This window comes from Syngnathus scovelli, chromosome 1 (assembly GCF_024217435.2).
Source record: "Syngnathus scovelli strain Florida chromosome 1, RoL_Ssco_1.2, whole genome shotgun sequence".
Taxonomy (NCBI): Eukaryota; Metazoa; Chordata; class Actinopteri; order Syngnathiformes; family Syngnathidae; genus Syngnathus; species Syngnathus scovelli.
In genome coordinates, this window is record NC_090847.1 from 14,304,713 (window position 1) to 14,317,471 (window position 12,759).

The window sequence follows — 12,759 nt, forward strand, 5'->3', positions numbered from 1 at the left end:
TTTTTATATGAATTTGAGATAGCAGACAAGCAGCAGTATCAAATGCACCAAGGTTAACGTCGCCTGACAAACTGGTCAAATGCACTGCGGCATCTGTGACATATTTACCCGGCATAATTGTGGCCACGTTAATCCGCTACTGTTCACACTCAACCCACGTGGATAGTGTTAGCGGTTGGCTCATCAACGCGGTACATTTCCTCCCACAATGATGCACAGAGGCCCTGATGAATAATTGAAATAGGAAAATAAATTGTGGCACATTTAGGATTATGGGAAAGATAAACAAACTGGATAATTCACAACAGGTATGTAGCATGACCTTTGGTAGGCCATCATGAGTAAACTGCAATAAAGCCACAAGAAACTATCCATGAAATGTACAAGAAGACAGCCATTTTGGTTTAGGGTAATCTCCAAGAATCGTTCAAAGAAGGAACTCGAAAAAGTAGATTTTTATTTTCTTGAGTATCATCTGATTGCTACTACTTATGCATTATCGGCGGATGTTGCTAAATTGTAAAACATTTCATTTTGGTCATTGGAAACAGGCAGAACCTGACTGCAAAATTTGATGATTCACACTAAAACACACAATTCTAACAGCTCAAGCTTTTTCAATACATTTTTGAAACATTTCACAAATCAACAGGAAATCTTATTGACATGTCTGTAATGAGTAGACGAATAAAAAAAGTTCCAGGAGTCATGCCTCAAATGACAGAGTCATTTAGAGCCTGAAGAATTTGTCCAATATGTGACAGATATGCAACAACAACTTATGGAATGAAAATATTTTGCAGTATACTAGAATTCATAGGGCAAATTATTTCTAAATTACATTTCAATATTTGAAAAAGTTGTTTGTGTATTTGAAAATATATTAAAACAAGTTTAAAGCCAAAATTTAAAACAAGTGTCATAAGGGGTTGTGAACATGTATAGCTTCCGTTCCTTTGATTAAAGACAATCTATGTACTGTAAATCAACTTGACTTGACAAGTCTCCTTGTCTAGTATGTCTTTGTTTTTGATATTTTGTTAAGAACGCGGAGCAGTGTTTTTTTCTTCTCACCCATGTAAGGAATTGATCCTTAACTCCTTTAAAAAGAGCAAAACACCCCCAACTCTACCTATGGCTTTAAAACCAGGGATATTCTTGAGCTGAATGTTATGATTTATTTATGTATTATGTATTATTTAATTTACTTAACGATCTGCTTTCACCCATCGGCCAATTTTCCTGGCAACAATCTAATAAGAACAGTACAGGCACTTATTTTTTTCTATTTAAAGCACTGACTCTGCCGATGCGCCACGACCCGCAGACAACATTTAATGCACAATCATACAAATATATATATGAATGTAAACTGAAGAGGATTGAATTCATGGTATTCAGTCCAAAGTTAGGTAAACAGCATACAATGCCATGCCTGCTGTTTGTCAAACACTCTTGTCCCAAATAACTCAACACTATTCATAATATAACCAATGAAAAACTGGCAGGATTAAGCCCAAGACTATCAGGTTTCTAAATTAGAGCGCAAGGGTTGTTATACATGTCTCCGCGTTTTCATCAGAGCGGGGGAAGTTGGGTCGCCCAGGCAACGTCCACAGTGGCTACCGCACGCTAGCTGCACAACCTCGTGTGTTCTACTTGATTGTGTTGCATTTATGTATTGTATGAGTGAGTGGGCAGTTGCTATTAAAAAGAACACACATACACACACACACACACAATTGTTTATGATGGAGTGGACAGTTTTGCGATTAGCCGTAGGACGACGCGGGCCTCTAACCAGTCGATTAATGTTTATGGTTTGCCGTGCTCTGCTGGACTTTCTGGGTCAAGAGTGAGTGTGACAAAGATGGGAAGGGGAACATACGCCGTGTGTATTGTGCCCTCTGTTCTTGCTTTTGTCACCATTATGTTATTACAAGCCATCTTTAACATAAAGATGAGGTACACACTTTTTGGGTGTTTTTAGAATGATTTCCCCCCCAAACATAAAAAAAACTACCAACATACACCAAAACAAAAATCTCCTCTTTAAAACAAAAATTTCAAAGTGTATAATTACTCCCAATGGTTAGATTATTATTTCAGTTAATTACAAGCCAGAAGAAAGCCATTTCCCTGAAATGGTGCAACAGCAATGAATGAGGGAAAAGAGCAAACCCGCTTGTGGGGTCATTTCTTAATAGATGTGGTTTCAAGTACAAGCCTTGGCATTTGCCCAAGATGGCTTCTAGTTATGAAATACACAGAATTTCATTATGTCCACCCAATTTCCTGTTAATAGATAAAACCAGTATTTTTTTTACCTGCTGAAAATCCTCAAAATTATCTTCAAACATGATGCCATGCTCCATCTATTAGATGGTGTAGGCAAAAAAAAAAATTCTGAATTAAGCCTCATCCATCCATACAGTATACCAGAAAAAAAAAAGAATTCCCTAAATGGAGTAATTCACCCCTGGATGACTGACTGCTTTGAATCAGAATGTCCAAATTCCTGTTACGTATAAGATGCGTGCACTTGAAAAGAACTGATGCGTTTTCAGGTGTGTTGAGGACCCCCAAAAACCGATTCATTAAAATAAGGACCTTTTAGCTGCCTGGTGCTCGGGTTTAAAAAAAATATGCATTGATGTTAACATGGCCTTAAGTGACTGTAAACATCGGAACGTCAGGTCTCTTGTACCGCTCAAAAGCACATCAAACTTTGTAGTTTTCTGTGTGGACCTGCCAGGAATCTCCAGTCTGTTCTTTTGTGGTCTTCGGACAGCCCAGTGGGGAGTGAGGCGTCATCTTTAACGCTTGTCCACCGCACTGCCGGTGTGCTTGTGTGATGGGAACACTGGGTGAAAAAGTGTGTGTTCATTCCGAGGCTGAGCCTACGAAGGATGCCCAAAAAGCCGGCGTCGACATTACTAAATTTTCAGATTGATGTTTCTTTAATAAGACCCGCAGTCTCTTGGTATGCCGACGGCAATCCGTGGCGGTGACCTACATTCTCCTTAAAACGCTGACAAGCAATGAATAAAATCCTGCAGTTACTTGATGTATTTAATTTTTTTTAGGATGCCTTAAGATAAAACAAAGCCGATATAATATTCTGTATAAAGTAGGAGAAGACATTTCTTCAAATGATGTTTTATTTACTGGTTTCTGTAATGATTGTTGCACCACCATTGCAGCATTCACCCGCTCCACCCCCCTCTAGTTCTCTCCCCTTGCCATTGTGCTGGAAGCATGCTCCACCTTACACTCCCCCACCCTCTCCGAACCCCACCCACGGCCGCCGCCCCATTTTGCCACCGTGCACCCTCCCGGTTTGTGGGGCTGTCTGTGCGTGGTGCAATCGAATTGCACCCGGCGTCAGCGCTTTGTGAGCGTCCCTCTGCATGAGAATGCATTCTCAGGCAAGCTTGGCGTGATGCCGGCTGCATTTCAAATGTGTTTGAAGTAACAACATTTGACCCTCAAATAAGGCTGATGCTCGAGTGAACATTTGGAACTTAATAAAAATTTCCATATTCCCCATTGAAATGACCTGAACTTTTTATTTAATGAAAACAGCACAGTTACTGTATTTTACATTGGAAAAAAATATGGCACACCACCAAGTATGTGTCATAAAAATTGGGTACAGTGCTTGATTGCTATCTAATTTTTATTCCGTCACTATACTGTGTGTTGCTGGCATAGAGAAAGGTGTTCATGTAGTCAATAAATAGTTTTTGTACCAAAAGAGTGAAATGCGCTCATCTTTCTTGCCATGTATGTGTCCAGAAGAGTGCCAACCTCCGTCAAGATTGATACGGGACTTTGTCGGTCTAAAAGTTATTTAGGACCACCACCGGTGGACAACCAACAACACAGGTGAGGATGGCATTATCACACTTCCATTAACAGTTAAATCAATTCTTCCATTGACGGTTCCACTGATGAGTCCATTGATGGTTCCAACGGCGGTTCTGTTTGCTGTTCAATTGACAGTTTTACTGATGATTCCATTGATAGACGCATCAATTGTTGCATTGGTCATTCCGTTGATAATTCCATCAACAATTCCATTGAAAAACCTTACAGTGCCATTGATGGTTCCAATGATAGTTTTGAGGCAAATTACTTTCACCAAAATGTACATTGACAGCTATATTGGCAATTTTCTCGACGCCTCCGTTGGTAGTTCCATTGAGAGATGTTTCAAATGCTTCACTGACTGTTTTTCTGATGGTTAGGAATTTATGATTAAGAAGAAATGAAATAAGCACCTAATTAAATTCTGCCATGTGCTCCTTGGTCTACTTTTTCTCACTTCCTTTGCCCTTACAGCAGCCTTCTACAAAGTTTTATGGAAATTGATTTTGTATTTTTTTTTTAAATCTTTTTTGCTTAATGTTGACTATAAACTGAATCTGGCCTATTTAATCTATTTACATGTCATCGTTGGATAGATAGATACTGTATAAAGAGAGAAAGAAGATGAATATTTAAGATGGTCCTTGGTGGTAAATAAAATGGCAGTCAAATTATTCATAAGTGAATAACAACCTGCTGGCTGCATTCAGGCTGTCACCTGTATAAAAAATTGGAAGTCAATAAAGGCATACGACTGAAAAGAGCAACTTTTTGCTGCAGGAACATTTATCAAAACACAGTTTCCCCCCCCCCTCTTTCAGTGCAGCGCAATTCCACTCAGAAAATGAATTTGGCTGTGGTCGTGTTTGTTTGTTTTTTTTAAACTTTAAGATTGCATGGATGAATACCAGTCAGTGTGCTTCTGGCAAGGGGTTATTTGGGGAGTTTGCAAATATCGCCTTTCAGCATATTATGCGATGTTCGCATAGGTATGGAAAAAAAGAAACAATCAAACTGGTTAGGATGAGATATGGTGATGTGTGTGTGCGTGTGTGTGTGCGTGTGGGTGCGCGTGTGTCTAGTATCTGGAGTGTCCAAGATTTGCATTCCCAGCCTATCTTCGGCGCAGCAGTAAAACAAGAGATTTAACAGCAGGATTTCATCATCTTCCCGCCCGGAGTAAGATCATTGGTCACTGAGGAGAAGAGTGTGGTTAACTGCGATTGAATTGCTCTGTAAATGCAGTTAACTTTTGTTGTTCCTCCTGCCGCCCTCATACGGTTTCCTTTTTGTCCCCTTCGCTGCTCTGCTGTCACTGTTATTTTAAGATTATAGTAATCCACCCGAAACAAAATAATGGCAACATCTAGCAGTGCCCCTCTCAGCCCATAGGCTTTAAAAAAACAAAAGCAAAAAAACCTTCAGGGTTTGTTTGTTTTCTATTTCATGTGAGGTGAAAAAGTTTGTCTTTTTATGGGGAAGTGTAATATTGATAATATTTGTCTTTAGGGAAATGCTAATCAAAAGTTAATCTTCTTTTTAGCAAAGCGCACCATCAATAGAGTGTCTTCCTTTTAGGAGCATGCAAAATTCTCTTTTTGTTTCTCTTTTTTGGAAAGTCCAACACCAGTACGGTTTCTTCTTTTAGGAAATATCAATAGTTGTTTTTATGCGGCATAGATAATTTGTCACCTTTTAAGGAAATGAAGGATGCCGTAAAAGTTTGAACTTCGGATTTATGATACTATAAAAACAACAATAGTGGTAGTTTTATGTTGACATCAGCTAACAAGAGTGACTGGTTATCCTTTACCTTGTCCTTTACCTATTCCTTTCCATACTATATCAAAAGAAAAAAAAAAAAACTTTTGTACACTTTTATGTCGTGACATAGGAGTTCAGTTTAATTTGTGTTAGCCTTTAAAAATGCATTTTTTCAGAAACACCGTTTAGAGCATTGCTCAAACACATGGTGGCCTAAGGACTGCACATGTACAATTGGATGCAGTATAAGAACAGAAGAGTCAAATGGATTCAGGCACTGAGCCTCCACAGAGGAAAAGACAATCTGGTTCTGACAGTGTCCAAAGTTTACGACAATGTGCTAAAGGCAAAGTCTTACATTTCACAAAAATGTGAAAAACAACCATTTTATTGGTTTGTTGACTACTTCCTTTTCATGGTCCATACCTGTCATAATATTTGTGCCATTAGGGTTCTTTAATAGAACATTCTATTGACATTCCATTGTTTTTTTCATTGAAGGTTCCACTGGCTGTTCCAATGATAGTCCATAAATGGCCCTAATCAATTGAGGCTTCGATCGGGGATTCCAATGAGACAAACATTGGTGCTATATTGACTGTCTGTCTGAGATTCCATCGATAATTGACTGGAACACTGACATTTTCATTGAAAATCCCACTGATTACTTTGGTGCTTCCAATCATAACTCCACTCAAAATGTGTCCACGTCCGGTTACACGAGAGCCCCTATGCAGCCTTTTATAATTTTCCCTGCTCCAACACACCTTTCAAATAATCGACCTCATAATAATCCTGAAAGACCCCTGGTCTATAGTATCATTTTTTAAAATTCCGTCAGGAACATTAAAGCAGGACTGGCCACGGGACATTTTGGCTCTGGGCCAAGGCACCACCGCTCTACAAAGTTGGTGGTAGTCAGTTTTGATGTTTTTCATTTTATAGAACATATCCCACCCCTGATATGATAGTCGACCACCTTTTTACAATGCTCCTGCATCTATTCCCCATCTACTGGAAGCGTGAGTGAGCCTTAAAGATAGAAAAGTCAAATGGATTCAGGTGTTGAGCCTCCACCAAGAAGACAATCTGGTTGCAACAGCATTCAAAATTCAGAGTCGAAGCAATGTGCTGCAGTCAAACTCCAAAAATACACAGAAAAAAACAGGTACCATCTGATGGAATGCTGCCCTGACTCCCTCCTCTAACCCCTCCCCCCCCCATATACCCTTAGCACCGACAGCCAGGAGAGAGCAGGAGAGCGCCTCGACAAGATGAATTATGCAAAGCTGTCAGGGGCGAGCATTGTCGGAGGCTCTGCAGACACAGACGCCGCCAGGCCCCTCTGGCCACGTCCCCTCTTCTCCCCCTCAATGGCCTGTTGTCACCATGGCCGTCCAGGCCACTCTGGCTGACAAGTGGACGCTCTTTGGGAGGTGCACCGGTGAGCTTTATTAGCGTTATTTACAGAGGTCACCGACGGGGAGATGTTGGCTGATGCGGGAAATATAATTACAGTACCGGGGCGCGAGAAATTGCTTACGGAGGGAAGAGTTGCCCTTTCAGCATTTCCGGGGCGACGGTCGCTTCATCTGTTTTTCAAAAATGCTTGTGTGTGCGGCTGTCAGGGGTACGCACGCTTCACTAGTATTTTTTTATTCATGTGTCAGTCTCCAAGATGCACTTTTGATTTTGCGTCAGAAACTTACCTGATTATTGATTGATTAATGGGCTATTATATTGCAAAGAAAAGTACTTGATGTATGGATGGATTCAAGTTTGTCGTTACAAAGGGAACCCAGGTTGTCACAGTAATCGACTAATAAAGTATGCATTTATAGTCTCCGATGGAAACAGTCAAATCCCAGGTATAACTCCAATACAGACTCTCGATAAAGGGTGGACAACTTTTGAAAAGAGGCCACATGAGAAAATGGAATCATTATCATCATCCTCTTGGCCCTCTTTCTTCCCCGTGCAGGAATTAAGAATGTTGCCAACATTTAGGACCACTGTCATTATTTCTGCCTTTTTTTTTTTAAAAAAAAGGTAGTTGCTAGAGGGGTCAGGTTAGCGAAATATGGCAAAAATTTGCTATGTTTTCTACAATGCACACACGATAGCTTTTGCATGCTACCTTGATTGTACTAATGTCCACATCTGTGCACATGCTCAGGCCTTCCTGTGTGGAATTTGCATGTTCTCTCTGTGCCTGAGTGGGTTTTCTCACGTTAGTTGCATGGATTGTGAGTGTGAATGATTGTTTATCAATGTGTCCCCTGCGATCGGTTGGCAACCAGCTCAGGGTGCATCCGGCTTAATGCCCGAAGTCAGCTGGGATAGGCTCCAGCCTGACCGGCTATGCCCCTTGTGATGATAGAGCGATTCTGGAAATGGATGGAGGGAGGGATGGATGGATATATATCCAGTTACATTTTGACCGGATGTTTATACTGTACCTTGTAGCATTAACTGGCATTATTTCACTTGTATGCTTAGTGTATTTGTAGGTTGGAACAGTAGCTTCTGTATCCTCAGCTATATTGTAAAGACAGCTGCAGTTAATAACATTGTACACATGTTGTCTGCCTATCCTTAGCGTTATTGATGTTATGTTGTTTTCAGTTACGTTAAATACTGTTTAACCAGTGTGCAATCTTCAGTATTATAGGTGTGGCATTAACTTGTTAATGTTGCAACAATTAGTATTAATATAGCTTAATTACTAGCCATCTTGGCAGGACACACCCCTTGCAATATCATTTCCTGCTGCATCCAGAAAGGATGACCAAGGATGGCAGTCTGAGGCAAAATGAGATGATCATTCCGATTATGTATCACCTTTTTACAAAATGAAAAAGTAATCAAGTTTGTTAGGTATCAGGTTAGGCTTAGGGTTAGTGGGATTCATAATAATGCTTTCACACTGAAGTCAGATATTGCCTCTCCAGTCTGGATGTAGTATTAGGGCTTATCCTATCCAGATGGAGCACTGCCAATCATATTGCAGCGTGGGTCATGTCCAAATAGAATTCTATTGGTATTCATTTATAATGCATCATGTCAGTCACTATTGGTGTTGAGTTAGTTTATATTTCGCATTATTTTTTTCAACACTGTGTTAGGATGAAGTAGTAGCTACCATTGTTGTTATTGCACAGGTGCTGTGCTAGCATGTAGTATTAGCTGCACCCTTATGATAGCGGACACATTTTTTTTTTTTTTAAACATTTTGAAAGGTTTTGTCTGTGGTGCTGAGCCCCAAAGTGGCCCCAAAGGGCCAATTGACTTAGACATGTCGCCCCTTAAATATACTTTAGTACACACTATGGTAGGGACTGGGAAAAAGATTTTGGGGGGTAGCGGGGTGGCGGGGTTGGCAAGTCTGGCATGGGAGCTATTGGGAAGTGTGCAGTGTTCCATAGATCACCAAGTGTCTCTTTCCCCCACACTGTGACACTAATTTCGGCCGCTGATTCGCAGTGGCTTCACGGGTGGCTGCCTGCCTCGATTCAAGTGCATGATCAAAGGCACGAGTGGTAGGGGGTGGTGGTGGTGGTGGTGTTGAAATGTAACGGGAAGACTGAAAAATAGAACACAGATTTTGCTGAAGAATTTATGATCCAACTTCCAAAAATCTTCAAACGTAATCAGACAGCATTGGCACATCACTTTCTACTCTGGTTCTTAAAATATTTGTGCCGATACTCAGCTGGGGAAAATGAGAAGAAGGTTTTACCATTTTTTTTTTTTCTTAACAATCACCTAAGCCCTTTACCAGACTTCTTTGCAGCCTGAAAGCTATGGTAAGGGACTTTGTGCAGGCTGCTTCGTTATGTCCGCGGTGCATATTGGGAAAAATTACTTTTATCTTGTGGGCCATTTAGGTTTTTTTTCCAATTCAAATGGCATAATGGCTCGGTGGCGCACTGGGTAGCACGTCCGCCTCACAGTTAGGAGGGTGCGGGTTCGATTCCACCTCCGGCCCTCCCTGTGCGGAGTTTGCATGTTCTCCCCGAGCCCGCGTGGGTTTTCTCCGGGCACTCCGGTTTCCTCCCACATCCCAAAAACATGCTTGGTAGGCCGATTGATCACTCCAAATTGTCCCTAGGTGTGAGTGCGAGTGCGAATGGTTGTTTGTCTCTGTGTGCCCTGCAATTGGCTGGCAACCGGTTCAGGGTGTCCCCCGCCTACTGCCCGATGACAGCTGGGATAGGCTCCAGCACGCCCGCGACCCCCGTGGGGACTAAGCGGTTCAGAAAATGGATGGATGGATGGCATAATACATAAATTGACCCTTGGAGACAATATGAAACCCTGCTGTTGTCTAAACCTCATTCGGAGGGCCTATCTTTGACATTCTCACCTTATATTTTAAATTATTTCTCGATATATATTAAGTATTTTAAGCCTATCCTTGATAATCTGTAACCTGTTTATGTTGTGAAAGTAATTGACCCAATTTTAAGTTCAAACAAACAAACAAACAAACAAACAAACAAACAAACAAACAAACAAACAAACAAACAAACAAACAAACAAACAAAAGCAAAAATGATGACTGTGTTCTGTCCTTATTATAAGTTTTTATCATTTAATATATTTATCCAAAAAAAAAAAAAAAAAAGTCTCTTTTTCCCTTCAAGCTCGGGTCCTCTACCAGAGGCCTGGGAGCTTGAGGGTTCTACGCAGTATCTTTGCTGTTCCTAGTACTGCACTTTTCTGGACTGAGATGTCAGATGTTTTTCCTGGGATCTGTTTCAGCCACTCCTCCAGTTTGGGGGTTACTGCCCCTAGTGCTCCAATGACCACAGGTACCACTGAAGTCTTAACTCTCCAGGTCTTCTCCAGCTCTTCTCTGAGCCCTTGATATTTCTCAAGTTTCTCATGTTCCTTTTTCCTAATGTTACCATCATTTGGGATGGCTATGTCAACCACAACGGCTTTCCTCTGCTCTTTGTCCACCACCACAACCACATATATTATATATATATATATATATATATATATATATATATAATATATATATATATATATATATATATATATATAAAATGACAAAATCATTTACATTTACCAAAATAAAACAATATTAGGGGTTTGAAAAATGTAAAAAAGTTTTTGTTAAGTGCATTTGTTGCTGTTAAGATTTTTTCTCTTTGTTTGTGTTCAAAAACTGAAAAAAATCCGACAATTAATTAATTTAAAAAATGTGATAAAATTTTCAAAAATGGCAAAAGTCCAATAATTAATTACATTTTACAAGGTGTGATAAGTTGCTTTTTCTTTCCTCATTTTTTTATGTGAAGAATGATAATAAATGTAACTTTTAAGAAAGGTAAAATATTCTGTTCGCTTGCTACTAATCTTTACACTGCCAAAAGAAAAGGGGATAAATAGGTTGGCAGCAGTAAAACTATTTATTTGCCTGAGTAAAATAATAATGACAGTTTTGAAATCATTTAATTAATATTGAATATGGTGTGATGAATTTAATAAAATATATCTAGTCCTTTTTAGGAAGAAAACACAAAATAAAATAACCATCCGGTAACAGAATACATAACCAAATATTTTTTAGTCTTCTAAAACTGACAAAAATTTACTGTATATACTACATTTGACATAATAAAACAATAATAAGTGTTAGAATAAAAATAATAACAAAAATGAAAAAAATTACCTTCCAGTGACAAAAATATTTCCTTAGTTTCTACAATGTTTGTTTTCTAAAACAGCCTTAAATACGTTTGCCACATTCAAGCAATTATGAGATTTCAATTTTTTTTAATATGAAATTCTTTAAAGAAAAGAAAAAAATATTAAAATCATCATTCCCATCCCCCTTACATAAAAGAACAATAATAATAATACTCCCTGCAATTGGCTGGCAACTGGTTCAGGGTGTCCCCCGCCTATTGCCCAATGACCATGCCCGAGACCCCCGTGGGGACAAACGGTACAGAAAATGGATGGATAGATGGAATACCAATACTACTACTACTACTACTTCTAATAATGTTTTCTAAAACTGACAAAAATACATGTATATTTCACAAATTAAAAAAAGTAATTACCAGAAAACCATCAGCCTTCCATGCTAAATATATCCAAATTAACAACCTTAAGCAATCATGCTTAAGTGGTGTGAGGTCACCGCAAAACAGCTGCGGTTTTGTCTTTGTCGTCACTATAGCAACAACAGTGATGCTCCATCTCCTTCCAACTCACTGTCGCATCTTGTGAGTCTTTTACTTTAAGGTCAAACGAGTACATCGGCTCTTTTTTGAGGACTACAAACGAACGCACAATAGTCTTCTCCCGAGAGCTTTATGTGACCTTTTCGCAATGAAGCAAAACCAGCGGGTAGCGTTCCCACGCGACTCGTACGTGTGAAGCAAAGCATGCTGGTAGTTGTGTACTTTACTCACTTGGTCACTCAAGGGCACTCAAATATAAGTCTACGTAAGGGTGTGTGTAGCACTAGGATGCAGCATTATACAAAAAGGAATAAGATGGCGATGGTGTTCATTTTGGCGACTGCTCGTGTCACTGCATTTTTCCGGCGGTCTCCCAGGGGCGTATGTTGCCGCCAGAGTGGTCCAAGCTCCCGCGGTGTCATTGGGAGGCGTCCATGCTTGAAGTGAAACCAAGTACAGCTCATTCGGAGAGGGTGGGGGTGTCAAAATGGGAGTCCATAGCCCACTCTCATAGCGCAGCCAAGGGAGAAATGAAAGTGTGTATGAGTGTGAAGACGGTAATAAAACAGTCCTGACACACTCGGGCTTCGCATTCCAACCAAGATTTTTTTTTTCTTTCATAAAACATGGATTAGTCACATTCTCATTCAATCTTGGGTTTGAGATTTCAGAAGTTTTTTTTTTTTTGTCTGCCTTGCTTTTGTAAAATTTAAAGATTTTAAGATTTTTGTTAATTTGACATAAACTCAACTACTGTAATTTCTGGGCAAAAGCCACTACTTTTTGGTCAAGTTTTGAACCCTGCGGCTTATCGTCTGGTGCGGTGTATCTATGGATTTTTCGTGATTTTTGTGATGACTTGATCACTTTTATACACTCGTAAAAAGGCTGTGTACCGCTGTTGTGCGGCACCACTGTGCTGGGG

General features: G+C 39.9%; 1 protein-coding gene across 6 annotated transcripts in view; it reads left to right on the forward strand.

Moving 5' to 3' along the window:
• The window catches only part of si:dkey-237h12.3 (teneurin-3), a 196,394-nt gene that overhangs the window by 6,283 nt on the left and 177,352 nt on the right, over window positions 1–12,759 (forward strand). For 5 of the 6 annotated variants that reach the window (XM_049750883.2, XM_068652589.1, XM_068652591.1 and 2 more), the window contains exon 2: window positions 3,799–3,888. The exons of the other annotated variant lie outside the window; for it this stretch is intronic. The gene's annotated coding sequence lies outside the window, so the exon portion shown is untranslated. The remainder of the gene's footprint in view (window positions 1–3,798; window positions 3,889–12,759) is intronic. 6 annotated transcript variants of the gene reach the window in all.